We start from the raw sequence: 15456 nt of genomic DNA, 5'->3' as shown, positions 1-15456 counted from the left end.
ATAATGATATACTTATGGCATCCAAGGCATCTCTTTACTGTACAGGCACCTTTTTTTTGAAAAAGAAATAAAATTAAACAATCTTGAGGCCACCTTCCATTTCCATTGTTTGTTTGTTTTCTAACATAATTCTATTAAAGATTTCTTGGTTTACAAAAGTATGTGCAATGTCTTTTTTTCAAGTTACATTTACTACAGATCAGTTTCATTTGTTGAGACATTAGTGCTACATTAGGAAGAAAAGGGGGAAAGAGGTGGAGGGGGGCTTGGTAAATGGGGTTGGGGTTGGGTGGCAATGTTTCTATTCTACTTAATGTATATGTAGGGTTTTATGTCAGCGTCGCTTGTGCGGGTTCTCTTTGCTATTTGCTTGTGTTCCTTTGGTGGTAAGTGAGATAGAAAGGTCCTTCCAGCACCAACTGCTCCTCTGCCTCAAATTTTGCTTCTAGTAGAGAGTCAGCTCAGTGTAAATGGGGGCATCTGGTTCTACTTCATGTGCTTCATTTTGAACAAAGGAGGGAAGCCTTAACTAAGCTATAGAATATATTTATGATAGACATAAGCCTGAGCCCATCCAGGTTAATTCCCTTGTATCCCAAAGGAGTATTCAAAGCCAAAGCATCAGCCCTCAAAACCACCTGTTCCCTGCAGCCCTCATTTTAAAAATGATTTTTAATTGTTAGTTACTTCCAGTTTGCATCTGACTAGATTGGAAATGATGTACAACTGCAGCACCTGGCTGAATTTCAAAGATAAAATGGCACAGGTTTGCAACATGATAAATAAAATAAAATAAAATAAAATAAAATAAAATAAAATAAAATAAAATAAAATAAAATAAAATCAGCATATGCAATTGATCCATGCATCCTCCAAAATCAAATCATCATATACATTGAAAGACTGCAAGCGACATGGATATAGGAGAAAGGCAAGGCAAACAATGGAGTGTGAAGGTAATGGTGAAGCAATGTGGGCACAGGAATCACTTAGATTTTATTTTTATTTTATAACAAACTGGACAGCATGCAAGTGCCAAGAGATGGATGAAATGGCATTGTGCCTTTCAGAATAACAGATAAGTAACAGTGGTTATAAGTCCTCCAACCAACAAGATAGCTTGAAGTGACAGAAATCAGATTCACGTTTTCTTTTACTGAATGTGACTAAGACAATGGTTTGGTCCATCCTTTTCTTTTTTTATTTCAAGAGAGCTTCGAGGCTTATCCTAAAGAGCACCAGAATTGCTTTAGATGGGTGTGTGGAGGGGTGCAAGTTAAGGGAAGGTTTACACTGTACATGATTGCGGCAGGTGGGAATAAATTACTGACCCCTTTTAAAATGCATTAGCTCATTTAAAAACTGATAGATGGGAGCTTTTATTAGCTTTGCAGGGTATTTCACATTTGTATCAATTTAGTGGAAACCAAGAGGAGGTTAAGGATGTTTAGATGGATGGTAGTGATAGCATTCTACTTACAAGGTCAGTAATCCTAGACTGATAATCCCTGAACCAATTTAAACTCTGATTTGTTTACACATTAGGTAAATAGGGGTTACAGATAAACCTAGCTGTCAGTTTGGGTTCTCTCATTTTTTCCAATCCTCAGTTCAAAACATTTCCCACAACGGTTTGCCAATTTATCTTAAATGTCCTCATGAAAATTCATTAGCATTTTACTATGCATTCTGTGCACAGTTTTGTATGCATTTATGCCCAATACACACATTTTGGAAAGCAATCTTCCTCAATATAATGCATTTTGTGTGTGTTGTGTATTTGTATGCACATTCCCCATATACGTGCATTTTGTACGCTGCATTGGAGAATGGGATTGCAAAATACAAATAAGTGCGAATAGCTGAGTTTCAGTTCGCATAATATTCTGGGAGATGCAAAAACAGGAAGATTTGCTGAAACCCCCCCCCCCTATATTCACCATCTACTTGGGGTGGTGAATTCAGTAGGATTAATTTTGAGTACACACAAGGAAGAAATCGTGCTGCAAACAAGTGTTTGCCACATGGTGGCAGCTGCTTGTGTATTCATTGCAAAGCTCATCCCTGACAAATTTCTGTGGCATTACTGAATACCTGTTGGCTTCCTCTTGCCATTACTCAAAGTAAGAGGAAGAAACCACATATTCCCTCTGAACATCATTTAAGGCAAATATCACTGGAAATGTTTGCCTAGAGCAGCTTTCCTTAACCTGGTACCCTTCAGATGTTGTGGGACTGCAATTTCCATCAATTCCCAGACAGCACAGCCAATGGTTAGGGATGGTGGGAGCCACATTTAGGAAGGCTTGTCTAGAGTGTCTGGCCTTTAAAAACAATAACAATAACAATTATTATTATTATTATTATTATTATTATTATTATTATTATTATTATTATTTATACCCCGCCCATCAGGCTGGGTTTCCCCAACCACTCTGGGTGGCTTCCAACAAAAGATTAAAATATAATATTCTATTAAACAGTAAAAGCTTCCCTAAACAGGGCTGCCTTCAGATGTCTGGTAGTTGTTTTTCTCTTTGACATCTGGTGGGAGGGCATTCCACAGGGCGGGTGCCACTACTGAGAAGGCCCTCTGCCTGGTTCCCTGTAACTTGGCTTCTCGCAGCGAGGGAACTGCCAGAATGCCCTCAGCACTGGACTTCAGTGTCCAGGCAGAACGATGGGGGTGGAGATGCTCCTTCAGGTATACTGGACTGAGGCCGTTTAGGGCTTTAAAGATCAGCACCAACACTTTGAACTGTGCTCGGAAACGTATGGAAACATTTTGACAGACATATGATACCACCCTGCCTTTTTAGTTATGGCAGGGGTGGGGAATGTTTGGCCCTCTAGACATTGCTGGACTCCAACTGCATACCTGTCAACAGTGCTGATTTGACCAGCTTCTGATTGGAAGTCCCATTTTCAGTGACAAGCTCTCGGGTGATTAACAGCACAACCCAAACCATATCCACTTAGAAGTATATCTATTGGGTTAAATGGTGGGTATTCCCCAGTAAACGGAGTTAAGATTGCAGCCCAATCCATCAAGCCCAGTGTGAGAAGCAAGAAGGAAATGATTCTAGATATTAGGATTAGTAGAATGTTAAGGATAGTGGTTTTTTGTTTTTTTAAAAAAGCTTATGGGTGCTGGAAAATTCATGGTGGGAATACAGTTGTCATCAACTTTCCCCAGCGACAAGATTACAGTGCACTCCCTATTGAGTATCCCTCATGTTCATTGGAATGATATGTGGATTGCAGTTTGCACTTTCAAACGCTTCTTTGCATCAACCAGGAACAACAGTTGTTGACAGTTGTCACCATTCCATGAGATGCAATAATTGTCAAGGCTGCAATTCTGCATTAGCGGCACTTTCCTCTGAAGGTCTAGTTTCTGGCATCATTATTCAGTCATGCCTTATTACTTACTGCAGTGAGACCATTTATAAACTATTCGCCTTGAACAAATCTGTTAGAATCAGGTCCCAACTGAACCAAGCAGAAGTAAGACCATATATGTTTCGAGCATTGTAGCAGCGTGACAGCTTGCTAAAGGGGAGGAAAACCAACAGGACCAGCATTTTGTTCACTTAGTTTAACAAGAGTAACACATTCTCATCACTTGGACAGAGAGCAGCAAATAGCCTTTCTCTCATATATATATATATATATATATATATATATATATATATATATATATATATATATATGCTTTCGTAGATTTTCACGGGTACAGGAATGTAGGTTTTGGTGTCTTCGGGTGTCTTCCCGTGTAAGAGTTGGGGTGTCTAGGCGACGTTTCGACGAGGTCTCACTCGTCATCTTCAGGCTGGTGCTTTCGGCTTCTTGTTACTGGAACAGAGCAGGATCTCAGTGTTTGAGTTCCTATAAATACTGTTGAGGGGGTGTGGTGCAGAGAAGAAGTTCCCAGGTTATTGTGCCTTTTCTTCTTTTGAAGATGACGAGTGAGACCTCGTCGAAACGTCGCCTAGACACCCCAACTCTTACACGGGAAGACACCCGAAGACACCAAAACCTACATATATATATATATATATATATTAGCTATAAGAACCAGCGTTTCTAACGTGTACACAATGACTTCTGCCAAGTGCATCGATGCTGCTTAAATGTGGATATATCCTTAAATCTAACTTCAATCCATTGATTTCAGAAGGCTTACTCTGAATTAGGGTTCAGGAGAAGTTCAATTCAGCTTTTATTTAAATGTGAACTTACCTGGTTTGCACTTTCTGAAAAAAGACACAAACCGAAACACAACTATCCTTCAAAATTCATGCATCTCTGAATTTTGCAATTCAGTTCACCAGCAAAATAAGGAGTACTTATGCGAGGGTAAAGTAGGCATATAAATTAGTGAAAACACATTATATTAGATAACATTGCTTTGCAAAAATGTGTACGCACACAAAAACATGTACATTCAAAGAAATTGGCACTCAAATGTCCATGTATTATCACAAGGACTTAAAAAAATATGCAAACTGATGTAGGGACCATTGCTATTCTGAATATGTTTATTTCATTTATATTAGAAGGTACAGTCGTACCTTGGAAGTCGAATGGAATCTGTTCCGGAAGTCCGTTCGACTTCCAAAATGTTTGGAAACCAAACTGCAGCTTCTGATTGGCTGCAGGAAGCTCCTGCAGCCAATCGGAAGCCCCATCGGATGTTCGGCTTCCAAAAATAGCTCACAAACCAGAACAGTCACTTTGCGGTGTTCGGGAGCCAAAACATTTGATGACTAAGCTGTTTGAAAACCAAGGTATGATTCTACTGGTCTGGTTACTTGCTCACAAATAATTCAACTAGCAATCAGTTTGGATGGGCTGCAGGTGGGTATGGGAAGGATAGAGGAGAGGCTGCAAGCCTCCAACACCTCTCAATGGCCTATATAAGCCTCATAGGAAGTCATAAGAAAGGAGGCAGAAGACTGAAAAAGGGAGAAGCTTCCTCTTGAGGGTGTGGGGCCTAAAAGGAACTAAGAACAAAGCAAGAGCCTCGATAGATCAGGCCAAAGGCCCATCAACTCCAGCATCCTGGTGACCTGTGAAAAGCCTGAAAGTAGGATAGGAGTGAAACTCTCTCTCCCCATTTGTCATCCTCAGCACCGGTTATTAAGAGCCATGCTGCCTCTGACTGTGGAGGGAGAACATAGCAAGTAGGGCTAGTAGCCTCCATGCTTAAGAGGAGACTGATAGGAAATACCTAAAGGGCTGTCACATGAAAGGTGAAGCAAATTTGTTTTCTCCTGCTCCAGAGGGTAGGGCCTTAACCAATGGCTGTAAGTTACAAGGAAGGAGGTTCTGAATAAACATCAGGAAGAGGTTTCGGACAGTAAGAGGTGTTTGACAGTGGGATGGACTCCCTCGGGAGGTGATGGACTCTCCTTCACTGGAGATTTTAAAGCAGAGGTTGGATGACCATCTGTCATAGATGCTTTACTTAAGATTCCTGCATTGCAGAGGGTTGGACTAAATGACCCTCAGGGTCCCTTCCAACTCTACAATTGCCAAGGCTCTATCAAGGCTTCAGGGAATTACGATCCCTCCCCCGGTGGCAGTCAAAAGGCAGATAACCAAGAGAATTCTTACCATGTAATTTATTCAGTATTCACAAAGAGATTCAAAGGAACACTGTCTCTATAATAACAGCGTTCTCCAAGTAAAGTCCCACCCTTTCATTCCCTCTTAATCTACGTCACCCCTGTGCCAGCTGGCCAGTGCTTTCTGCCTCTCAGTTTCTGTTCTGCTACTCTCACAGCCCATCTGGTTTGGGGAGAGGGAGGATCACGAATGCTTTCAAGAGACACTGGGTCTGTTAAGTGTCTCTCCCCCGATGCTGCTCCTTCCTGCTGCTCCCCCAATATATCCCAGCTTTTTCCCTCATCAGCCTCTGAACTATGCCCTTCAGCAAACCACTGTTCTAAATCTACACTGTCCTCCTCTTCCTGGGATGGTGCAGAGAGAGGGGGCGGCAGCTCCCACCATTCCTCCTCAGTCCAGCCCCTGTCAACAATCCTATGAATAGGTCTGATCCTCTTTAGAGGAAAGTGAGTCCTAAAATAAATATCTCAGCTGTCTAAGGCCAAGATAAAGAGTATCATCTTCAGCACACAGCAAAAGCTATACAATGAAATTGTCTGATACACATTTGTGGGGAGGGAATTCCAGAGCTTTGGAGCTATCATAGAGAATTTCCTCCCCTGGGGTGCAGCTTCCTGAATTTCTGAGGGTGGGTTGTGCTCTTGAAAAGTGAATTTCACATAGAAGTGCACATTTTGAATGTGTACAAAGTGTGTGCAGAAGAGTGAAATAGAGCCAACAGAATTTAAGAAGCTGCCTTCTTACTGAGTCAGACCACTGGTCCATCTTGCTCAGTATTAGTGTAGACAATACTCAGTGTAGAGAGCAGCTCTCCAGGGTTTCAGCTCACGGTCTGTCCCAGCCCTGCCTGGAGATGCCAGGGATTGAGACTGGGACCTTCGGCATGCACAGCAGATGCTCTGCTACTGAGTTGCAGTCCCAGAACGGGAAGCAGGGGGATGCCAGGGGACAGAACAGAACTATGAATGGGTGCCTGTGAAACCAAAATGGAACAAAATTTGCTGCTCAGCCCACCGTACTCACTGGACATCTGCAGGAACAAGATGAAAATCACCCGATCTGTGCAGGAAGCTCAGGTAAGCAAATAACTAGCTGCACAAAGCAATGTCAAGTAGCTTCTACATGGGAGCTCTGATAAGTCAACTGTCATAAGGAGAACTGGAAAAAAGCACAAGAGGAACATCTGTAAATTGCAGGGAGAGAATTAAGATAAACTAAGACTGAAACAGCAATGATCTTGTATAAAATATCTTCACTCCTCTAGGCCTCCCCTTTTCTCATTTCAGCGAGATTTATTTCTGAGCAAAAGGGCTGAATTACAACCACACTACCCCAGCCTCTCAGACCCTATATATCATGGAAGCTGAGCAGCTTCACTCTCCAGAAAGCTCTTTACCCGGGATGTATTGCTAGGAGTATTTTTGCTAACACTTCAGCCTCTCCCTAGGGATTTATTTATGCCATCACAGTATACTGAGCAATTCATTGTTATTTATGCGCACAAATATCTCCCCTCTTCGTCTTCTGAACAAGCATCTTTGTTACCAGGGAGTACATGCAGCTTGGGAACTTAAGCCTGAGAAATGGAAACCTCTTCTATGAACGTTTGTCATCATTAGTTACATTTCTGCGCAGTTAGAGCAAAAGGAAACCTGGCAAAATAATAACAATAATAAGTTTAACATCCTCTTACAACAACAGCCTCATCTGCAGCCTTTGGCCTGATCCAGTAGGCTCTTCTTATGTTCTTACACCCAATGACACTCAATGCCTTGTTTTTAGTTGAGGCCAGTTGGGCCTCTGTAACATGGCGGAACAACCAACAACTCTCCTCTGGATTCTCTCAGCAATTCAGCTTGATTTAAGGGATCAGGCATGACAGGATCCAAATTTTGGAATTGAGCTCAAAACTAAAAAACAAACAAAAAACTTTTAAAAGAGATCAATTTGGGGGGAGGAATTGAGCTATTTTCCCACTTGGGCGACAGAAAATATTTCACTTTGCTCAGCCCTATTCTAGAACAAGCCAAGAGGAGTTCACTTTTCCTATCTTAAAAGGCAGGAAACCCCATGGGATGCTTGGCGAAGGACCATGGTTCAGTGGTAAAGCATCTGCCTTGTATGCAGAAGGTCCCAAATGCCATCTCTGCTGCCCGAAACCCTGGCTAATCAGTGTAGACAATATGGAGCAAGATAGACCTATACACTCGAATGCATAATGTGCTGCAGTACAATACAGGTTTCTGGGTTTGTTTGGTTTTTTTTACATGCCCAATAGAAACGATGCTGCCCATTTTGAACACAAAATGCTCAAAACACTAATTGCAAACAGGGAAATAAGATCTCTTTGAAAAACAACAACAACAGTGCACAGCAGCCAGAGTGTTAGATCTGGCCACACAAATAGAAGCCAGCAGAACATAAGAAGAGCCCTGCTGGATCAGGCCAATGGCCCATCTCAACCAGCATCCTGTTCTCAGAGTGGCTAACCAGATGCCTATGGGAAACCTGCAAACACAAGAGGACTCTCCCCCTCCTGTGGTTTCCACCAGCATTGCTGCCTCCAACTGTGGAGACAGAGCTATAGTCATCATGGCTCTGCCCAGTATACCCAAAAGAGCATCTCCACCCCCATCATTCAGCCTGGACACTGAGGTCCAGCTCCGAGGGCCTTCTGATGGTTCCGTCACTGAGAGAAGTGAGGTTGCAGGGAACCAGAAAGAGGGCCTTCTTGGTAGTGGTGCCCGCCCTGTGGAACGCCCTCCCATCAGATGTCAAGGAAATAAACTGACTTTTAGAAGATATCTGAAGGCAGCCGGGTTTAGGGAAGTTTTTAATGTTTGATGTTTTATCATGTTTTTACTATTCTGTTGGAAGCCGCCCAGAGTGGCTGGGGAACCCAGCCAGATGGGTGGGGCATAAATAATCAAAAGTCATTACACGACACGGAGACGTAACAGGAGACAGAGAGGGATAAATTCCCCATGGGAATGGAGCTGGTGGTTTCCTCTCTCTGGCATGAAACAGTATCTCATGGGCTGGCATTCCCCAGTGGCTAGGCAAGAAGGCAGAGCCAGTTTTCTTTATATGGTCCACTCCTTGCAACAGAGGGAAGCCGCCTGATGGGATTCAGAGGCATCGAGCAGTGAGATCGCAACTCACAAGTCTCATTGATTGTGGTGGCCCAATTGAATTTGGTTTGGCAATGAGCCAAGCTATTTTCCAATTTTTTCTGAAACACAATGGCATGGTTGAGAGGGGGACAAGGGTTGTGTGCAATTCTGGGGTGCCTTTCAAAGCAGGAGTAATGATGCCACCTGCTAAAACACCAACTATGGGTGGAGAATGGAGGACCAGAGGGCCAAATGCAACCTATGTATTTGGCCCCTCAGGAAAACCCTACAATCTAAACTTATTTGGGGGTAGTAACAGGGGTTGATGCCTGGGAACCTACAGTAATTTGAGTGTGGAAAAGTGGATGAATGTTGTGCTTCTAAGCAGTAGAGTCAGGAGAACTGCATACTGAAAGTAAGCAGCAGTGATTTGGTAGGACAACAAATGGGTATCTAAGGAGAAAGAATCAAGGAAGTACAGTTTGATCCAAAATGATTTCCTATTCCATGTCCCATATTAAGGGAATTATTTCAGTAAAGCTGGAGAGAGTGGCAGTTGTATTGCTTGTTAACTAATCCAAAACAGATTGTTAGAAGAAAATTTATGATGGATTTGAAAGCTATATTGCAAAGGGCAGATTTATCATGAACACATTCCAGAGCTGTTATTGCTAAGCAAAATGGTTTGGTTTGTAGCACACTATTTACATATTACCAATTGCCTTATTGGCCTCAGAATGGAAATTATAGTTGAGATATGCATTAGAAATTATGCAGGCCCAGGGCAAGGGGGAAACGCAATCAACTAATTTCATTTTTATGATGGTGAACAAATTTTATATGGAGCAAAATTCCAGAGGACAGGTAAACCCTTTTTTTGGTGTGTGTGTGTGTGGGGGGGTGTTCTGCTTAATGGCAGTAGTTCAGTAGACTTAGCTAGCATCTCACCCTTACCCTCTAATGTTAAAAATACATCAAAAGCAGGACTTCTGCAATTGATTGAGTTGTGTGAGTCAGTCAGTCACAGAGAGAGAAGGGGAGTGGGCAGGGCTGGATTAACCATTAAACAAAATAAGCACATGCTTAAAGCATTGAGGGAAGCAGAGCACCACAGAAATTTTCCATTGCCATATTTACCATGGACCATATGATGCAGTTAACCCAGGTTACACAAAAAAGACTCCCACAATAAATGAAACACACATAGAGAGAGACAAAACAAGTAATACAATAGTAATAATAGAGAGTAATGATAGCCATTAATCTTGGGAATACACCAAAATTAGAATCTGCTAACTGGTAAACTACCACTTGGTCCACAGGGGGTCATGTGATCACTCTTCTCTTGGTCATATCGGCTGTCCTGCTCAATAATCCACTGAAAGTGAGTGCAGTGGCGCTCAGTGCAGTGTTGCCAGGTGGGTTAAAAATGGTGGAACCAAAATCTTTTAAGTGGTAAGGGCCTCTAAAGGTCTTAATCCAGCCCTGAGTTTAGGAAGGGGATAGACAAGCAGTGGTTCCATGCAAGGTTCTGTGGAGGCCTGCCTTGCACCTGCCCAAGAGATTTGGGGTTAATGTATGGATCAAGAATTCAGACCTAGATTGGTGGAAAGAACCAGGAGTAGATGTGGGTGATTGAAATGTGGTACTGGTGGGTGATGACCCCAGAAGTGTTGTATATATGCTTGGAATTTGTGGCAAATTAGGACTTTCCACCATACATGGACATGGTGAAACTGATGTGTATGCAGTAGCTTAGGTCCAGTGCACATGCCTTACAAACAGAAGCTCCCAGTAGCTCCCAGTGATGGGAAGGAGCTCTAATTGCAACCTTGAAAAGTTACTTCCAGTCAGAGCAGATGATATTGAATTAAATGGACAAATAGTAGATATGACAAAGCTTCCTATTTTCATTCAAAACAATCCACTCACGTTTCCTCAAGCTTTGCTATATACCAGGGATCGAGGTTGAGGAACATCAGGGCTGGGAGCTGATTGTAGAAGAGTTTGGATTTGATATCCTGCTTTATCACTACCTGAAGGAGTCTCAAAGTGGCTAACATTCTCCTTTCCCTTCCTCCCCCACAACAAACACTCTGTGAGGTGAGTGGGGCTGAGAGACTTCAAAGGAGTGTGACTAACCCAAGGTCACCTAGCAGCTGCATGTGGAGGAGCGGAGACGCGACCCCGGTTCACCAGATCATGAGTCTACCGCTCTTAACCATTACACCACATTGTAGCCCTCTAAGGTCAAGGGTGGGGTAACCTACAGGCCTGACACCAATTTTGACCATCTAAGCCTCTCTTATCCTGCCCTCAGGACTTTCTCAGGTCATGCCCCATCTCCCCAGACAACACCCCAACTGGCCCTGAAAGAGCACACTGGCACTTGTGAAAGACCACTGGCCAGCACCATGCTTCCCCCTGACCTTTTAAAATGATTTTAGTATCCTTAAGAAAGAAAGAAAAGATTTGCCCCCTGAATTGTTTCAGGGACAGATCCCAGGGTGGAACAGTGAAATGACCTGACCTGGGAGGGGGGGCACAGTGCAGATCAGGGGGTGATTGGGGCCATGCACAGCCCTAGTGTGAACCTTTGACTTTTGCATGACTGGAATGTAGATTAATGTACAAGATTCATATCAGTTACGGCACCCACTTTTGCCCTTGTCTGTCCTACTGATGGCACCAGTAGGCCTTGTTCATTCTAGAAAGGAGCAGTCTGTTGGTAAGGGAATTAGTGACAGAGTTTCATAATTCACCCACTGAGGCACGGTCCCTCACATGATAGGATCCAGGGTGCAATCCTATATGCACTAAGCTAGAAGTAAACCCCCCTGAACAAAATGGGGCTTATTTCTGAGTAGACATGCATGGGCATCAAAATTAAGCCTTGGGGAAACCTACATGACTGTGAATTAATACAGCAATATTAACAGCTGCAATACTGTTCATTGCCCATGAGATTTCTCATGACATTAGCTTCAGCTTATTTCTGTGGGCATAATTAGAGACCCTAGATCATGTGGGTTTTATTTGCTGCTCCTGGTATGTTTTATTGTACTGCTTTATTACTGCAGTGGATTTCTTGCTCTTCTTTTAAGAGTTCTTTGGGGTTTGATAAATGCTGCCCATTTTTGCATCATGTACAGTGGAAACCCGATTCAGCATCATGTACAGTGGAAACCAGACCTCACACACATGTACCCACACATGGCCAATTACTCCTAAATGAGATAAATGTTCATGTGTGTTTGCTACATATACTTTACTGCCTTGCAACTTGCTCCATGTGACGTTTATTAGTTTGTCCTTTCTGCTCACATAATATTTACTCATTTATTTCATATAGTTATATACCATATATATTCATACCAGAAAAGACTCATCCACACTTCCACGTGTCCTGCTGCTGCTTCTGTGGTTGCTCCCATGCCACTCCAGATAATATATACCTTTGCCAAACACATGCAGGGAATAGAGATGACCGGCTTATTACATGGTAAGTCAGCAACACACATGGTGTTGTGCTGTGGCTGAAGGAGAAAACAGTACATAGCTAGGTCTTTAAACACATTGTTACTTTATTGCAATGCAACTAGACTGAAGGAAATGCTCCATCCAGCTGCTAGAACTGGAAAATAACTACAGGAGCCCAATCAGGTCAAAAAGCACTAACAGTCCATTAGCATACACAATACATGAGTTGGTTGGTCATCTAGATTGGCATATATATAATATGGTTGCTTTCCGTCATGCAGTGAATTCTGGAGCCTTTGCCATGTAGTAAGGCTTCCCATGGTAAGCAGCTGACATGACTGATAGCATGACATGTAACCACAAGCAGTCAGCATGCCACTCCAGGTTAACATATAGATTCCACATCTTATTTACAGGTATGCACATTTTCTCTGAGGTTATTTATGCCGCGGCTAGTGCTTGCTCTTATGTTAAATACAAATCCTTTACAAACTCATGAACTCCCCCATCCAGCCTCTTACTAACTGAGCCAAAGGAGCAATTTTGCAGCCTTAACTAGATGTTATCATCATTTCTCTTTTAATGCGTTATTGCTAATTTGCCTCCTGAGTCCTTTAACTTCCAGTTTAATGGAGCACAGGGGCAGCTTTTCCCCTAGTCTCCCCCCTCCTAAGTTTTATAAAGTAAAAAGGATAAACAAAGATAAGAAATAAATAAAAATACACACAAAACTAGATAAGGAAAGCACTAAAAAGACCGCCTGCGGTCTTTCACACTTTCTGGCACTGGCTCAGCTGTGGAATCTGAAGAAGCACTGTAGCTCAGTTGTAGAGCATCCTTTTTCCATGCAGAAGGTTCCAAGTTCAATTCCTGGTATCTCCAGGTAAGGTTGCAGCGTAGACAGTATGAGTTTGGTCTGACTCAGTATTATAAGGCAGCTTCCTAAACCCCTAACAAATGAATTCGCTTCAGAAATGATGGCAACCAGGTTAGGGAAGGCTGATTTAAGATAACCCAAACTCAGAATTCCAGTATATGTAAAAGTGGAAGCCCATGCCTCCAGTCTCTACCTCTTGTCAGAGGAGAAGAAGGCAGAATGTGAGCCCAAGATTCACTGCTTTTCCTCCTGCATGTCATGATCAGTTATGTATGAAACAGGCCATTGCACTGGGAAATCTAGGAAAGGTTTCAAAAATGCTATCGGGCTTTCTTAGGTCAGAACTAAACATGACTGCTGCAAATCTGTATCTTCAGATTTGGGTTCCTTCATGCCCAATAGCTATAGGAATGGTTTCAAGCAATTTAGCCATGGGCATGAAGGGATGTGTGCTCAAATCATGGAGAGTCGCTGCCCATCAGAACAAAGTATACTGAACTAGATGAACCAATAACTCAGTAGAAGGCAGCTTGGGTCATTTGAGCAGCACACCCAGAGGGAACATCCCTTGATCATCCATTAGTCACAGTGTAGAGCTCATGTCATTCTAGGCCACTGTAATGATATGAATATTTTGATCAATGGGCTATTAGATAATTTTTTGGCCTCTAGCTGTAAACACTTGGGTACACAGAATTCTCTTCATACACAGTGTCTACAAATGGCTCTCTGCATCTTTCTGGGCATGATGCAATTTAAGTGATGTTTACAACAACCTCACAATGAGAAATCTTGGCAAGCCATGCTTTCCTGGCATTTGGGTTTCTTACTATTCAGCTGGCAAGCCGACACTCAGTGCAGCACGGAAACCCGCCTGCAGTCTGTGATGTAGGGCTCCAGCAGTGCCAAGATGGCAAATCATGTCGCCACAAGATGGCTACTGCCATGGCCAAGAATACCAGTTGTAATTAAAAAGTTGATTTCACTGCTTGTCATTTTATATTCATGTTGAGCTTTTATCTCCCCCTTCACCCTGAACATTCTGGACACTGTAATGAGCAAAATGCATATTATGTTCCTCCCACTCTCTTTTTCTTAAAAAATCAAAAAAATCAAATCATTCAAAAAGGTTTTCAAAGACAGGATGCTGCTATATCTCAAGCTGTAAATGCAGGCTAAGATGTTTACCTTTCAAATGCAGACAGGTGACATTTTCTGAATGTGAAAAGAAATTATAATAATCAGGAAGAATGTAAAAAGCAAGGAAGAGAAAAATGGATCCAGCGATATGTATGCATTCACTACATTTTCTCTAAGTTGTTCTGTGAAGTACCTCTGCTAAATAGCTTGTCTGGGCTGGCTGCCTGTTGTTCATCATGTTAGACTTGGCATGGGTGCTTGTTAGTGACGACACAACCTACAGCACGATGGCAGCCTTACATTTATATATGTATGTCTATAGGTGTCTTTGTATGTGTGAAGATATACACACTTTTCAATGCGATCACCAGCCCAATATGTATTTTGCATGCACCTTTTACATAAAATACTTGTTTTTGTGCACCAAAAATGCATTTACAATCCAGAGAAGTATACAATATGACAAGGAGCTGAATTCTAATCTGCAAGCAGGTTTGAGACCATCAGGTTGTGATGGTCTGCTGTGAAAAGCAGACCAAACAAATTTGTTCCCCATCCTTAGTAATAGGCATACATCATTCTAGAGTGCCTCAAAATTGCAAAACTTGGGGAGAAAAATGCCCCTCAGGCTCCGCTATGTTTCGACTTGGTCTTAATTTCCCCCACCTCCACTGCTGTCACCATGCTACTAATTTAAATGTTATATTATTACAACTTAGCTACAGACTCCTCTATACAATCCCTGTAACAATAGCAGACATTTTCAAGTGTCTGCGTAATCTTTTGCATTAATTACTGAAAAATGCTAGCTTTGTATAAAGAACAGGGGGATCAGAACATGTCCAACTCCCTGTAGCACTCTGGGGACATGCATGATTTGAAAGATGTTATAGTATCAAATGCGTGGTGAAAAATTGTACCTAGTAATGTATGTTTTGCTGGGCTTCTCTTTACTATTTCCAGTGGAAACATCAATCTCATGACAGGTATTCCTCTTCATTGCCAGGAAACTACACTGCAAACAAGGAATATTAATTAAGAACACAAGTAGTATCTTCCTGGATCACACCCAAAGCCTACCTGATCCAATACCCAGTTTCTCACAGCAGCCAAACAAATACTCATGGGAAGCCTCCAAGCAGGATGCAATGACTCTCCTGCTGCTCTTCCCCAGCAACTGGTATTCAGAAGCAGACAGCTTTTGCTCTTGGAGAT

The sequence above is a fragment of the Podarcis bocagei genome, assembly GCF_964188305.1.
Source record: "Podarcis bocagei genome assembly, chromosome: 10".
NCBI classification, from domain to species: Eukaryota; Metazoa; Chordata; class Lepidosauria; order Squamata; family Lacertidae; genus Podarcis; species Podarcis bocagei.
The sequence above is the reverse complement of the archived record's forward strand: the minus strand, read 5'-3'. Positions refer to the sequence as shown.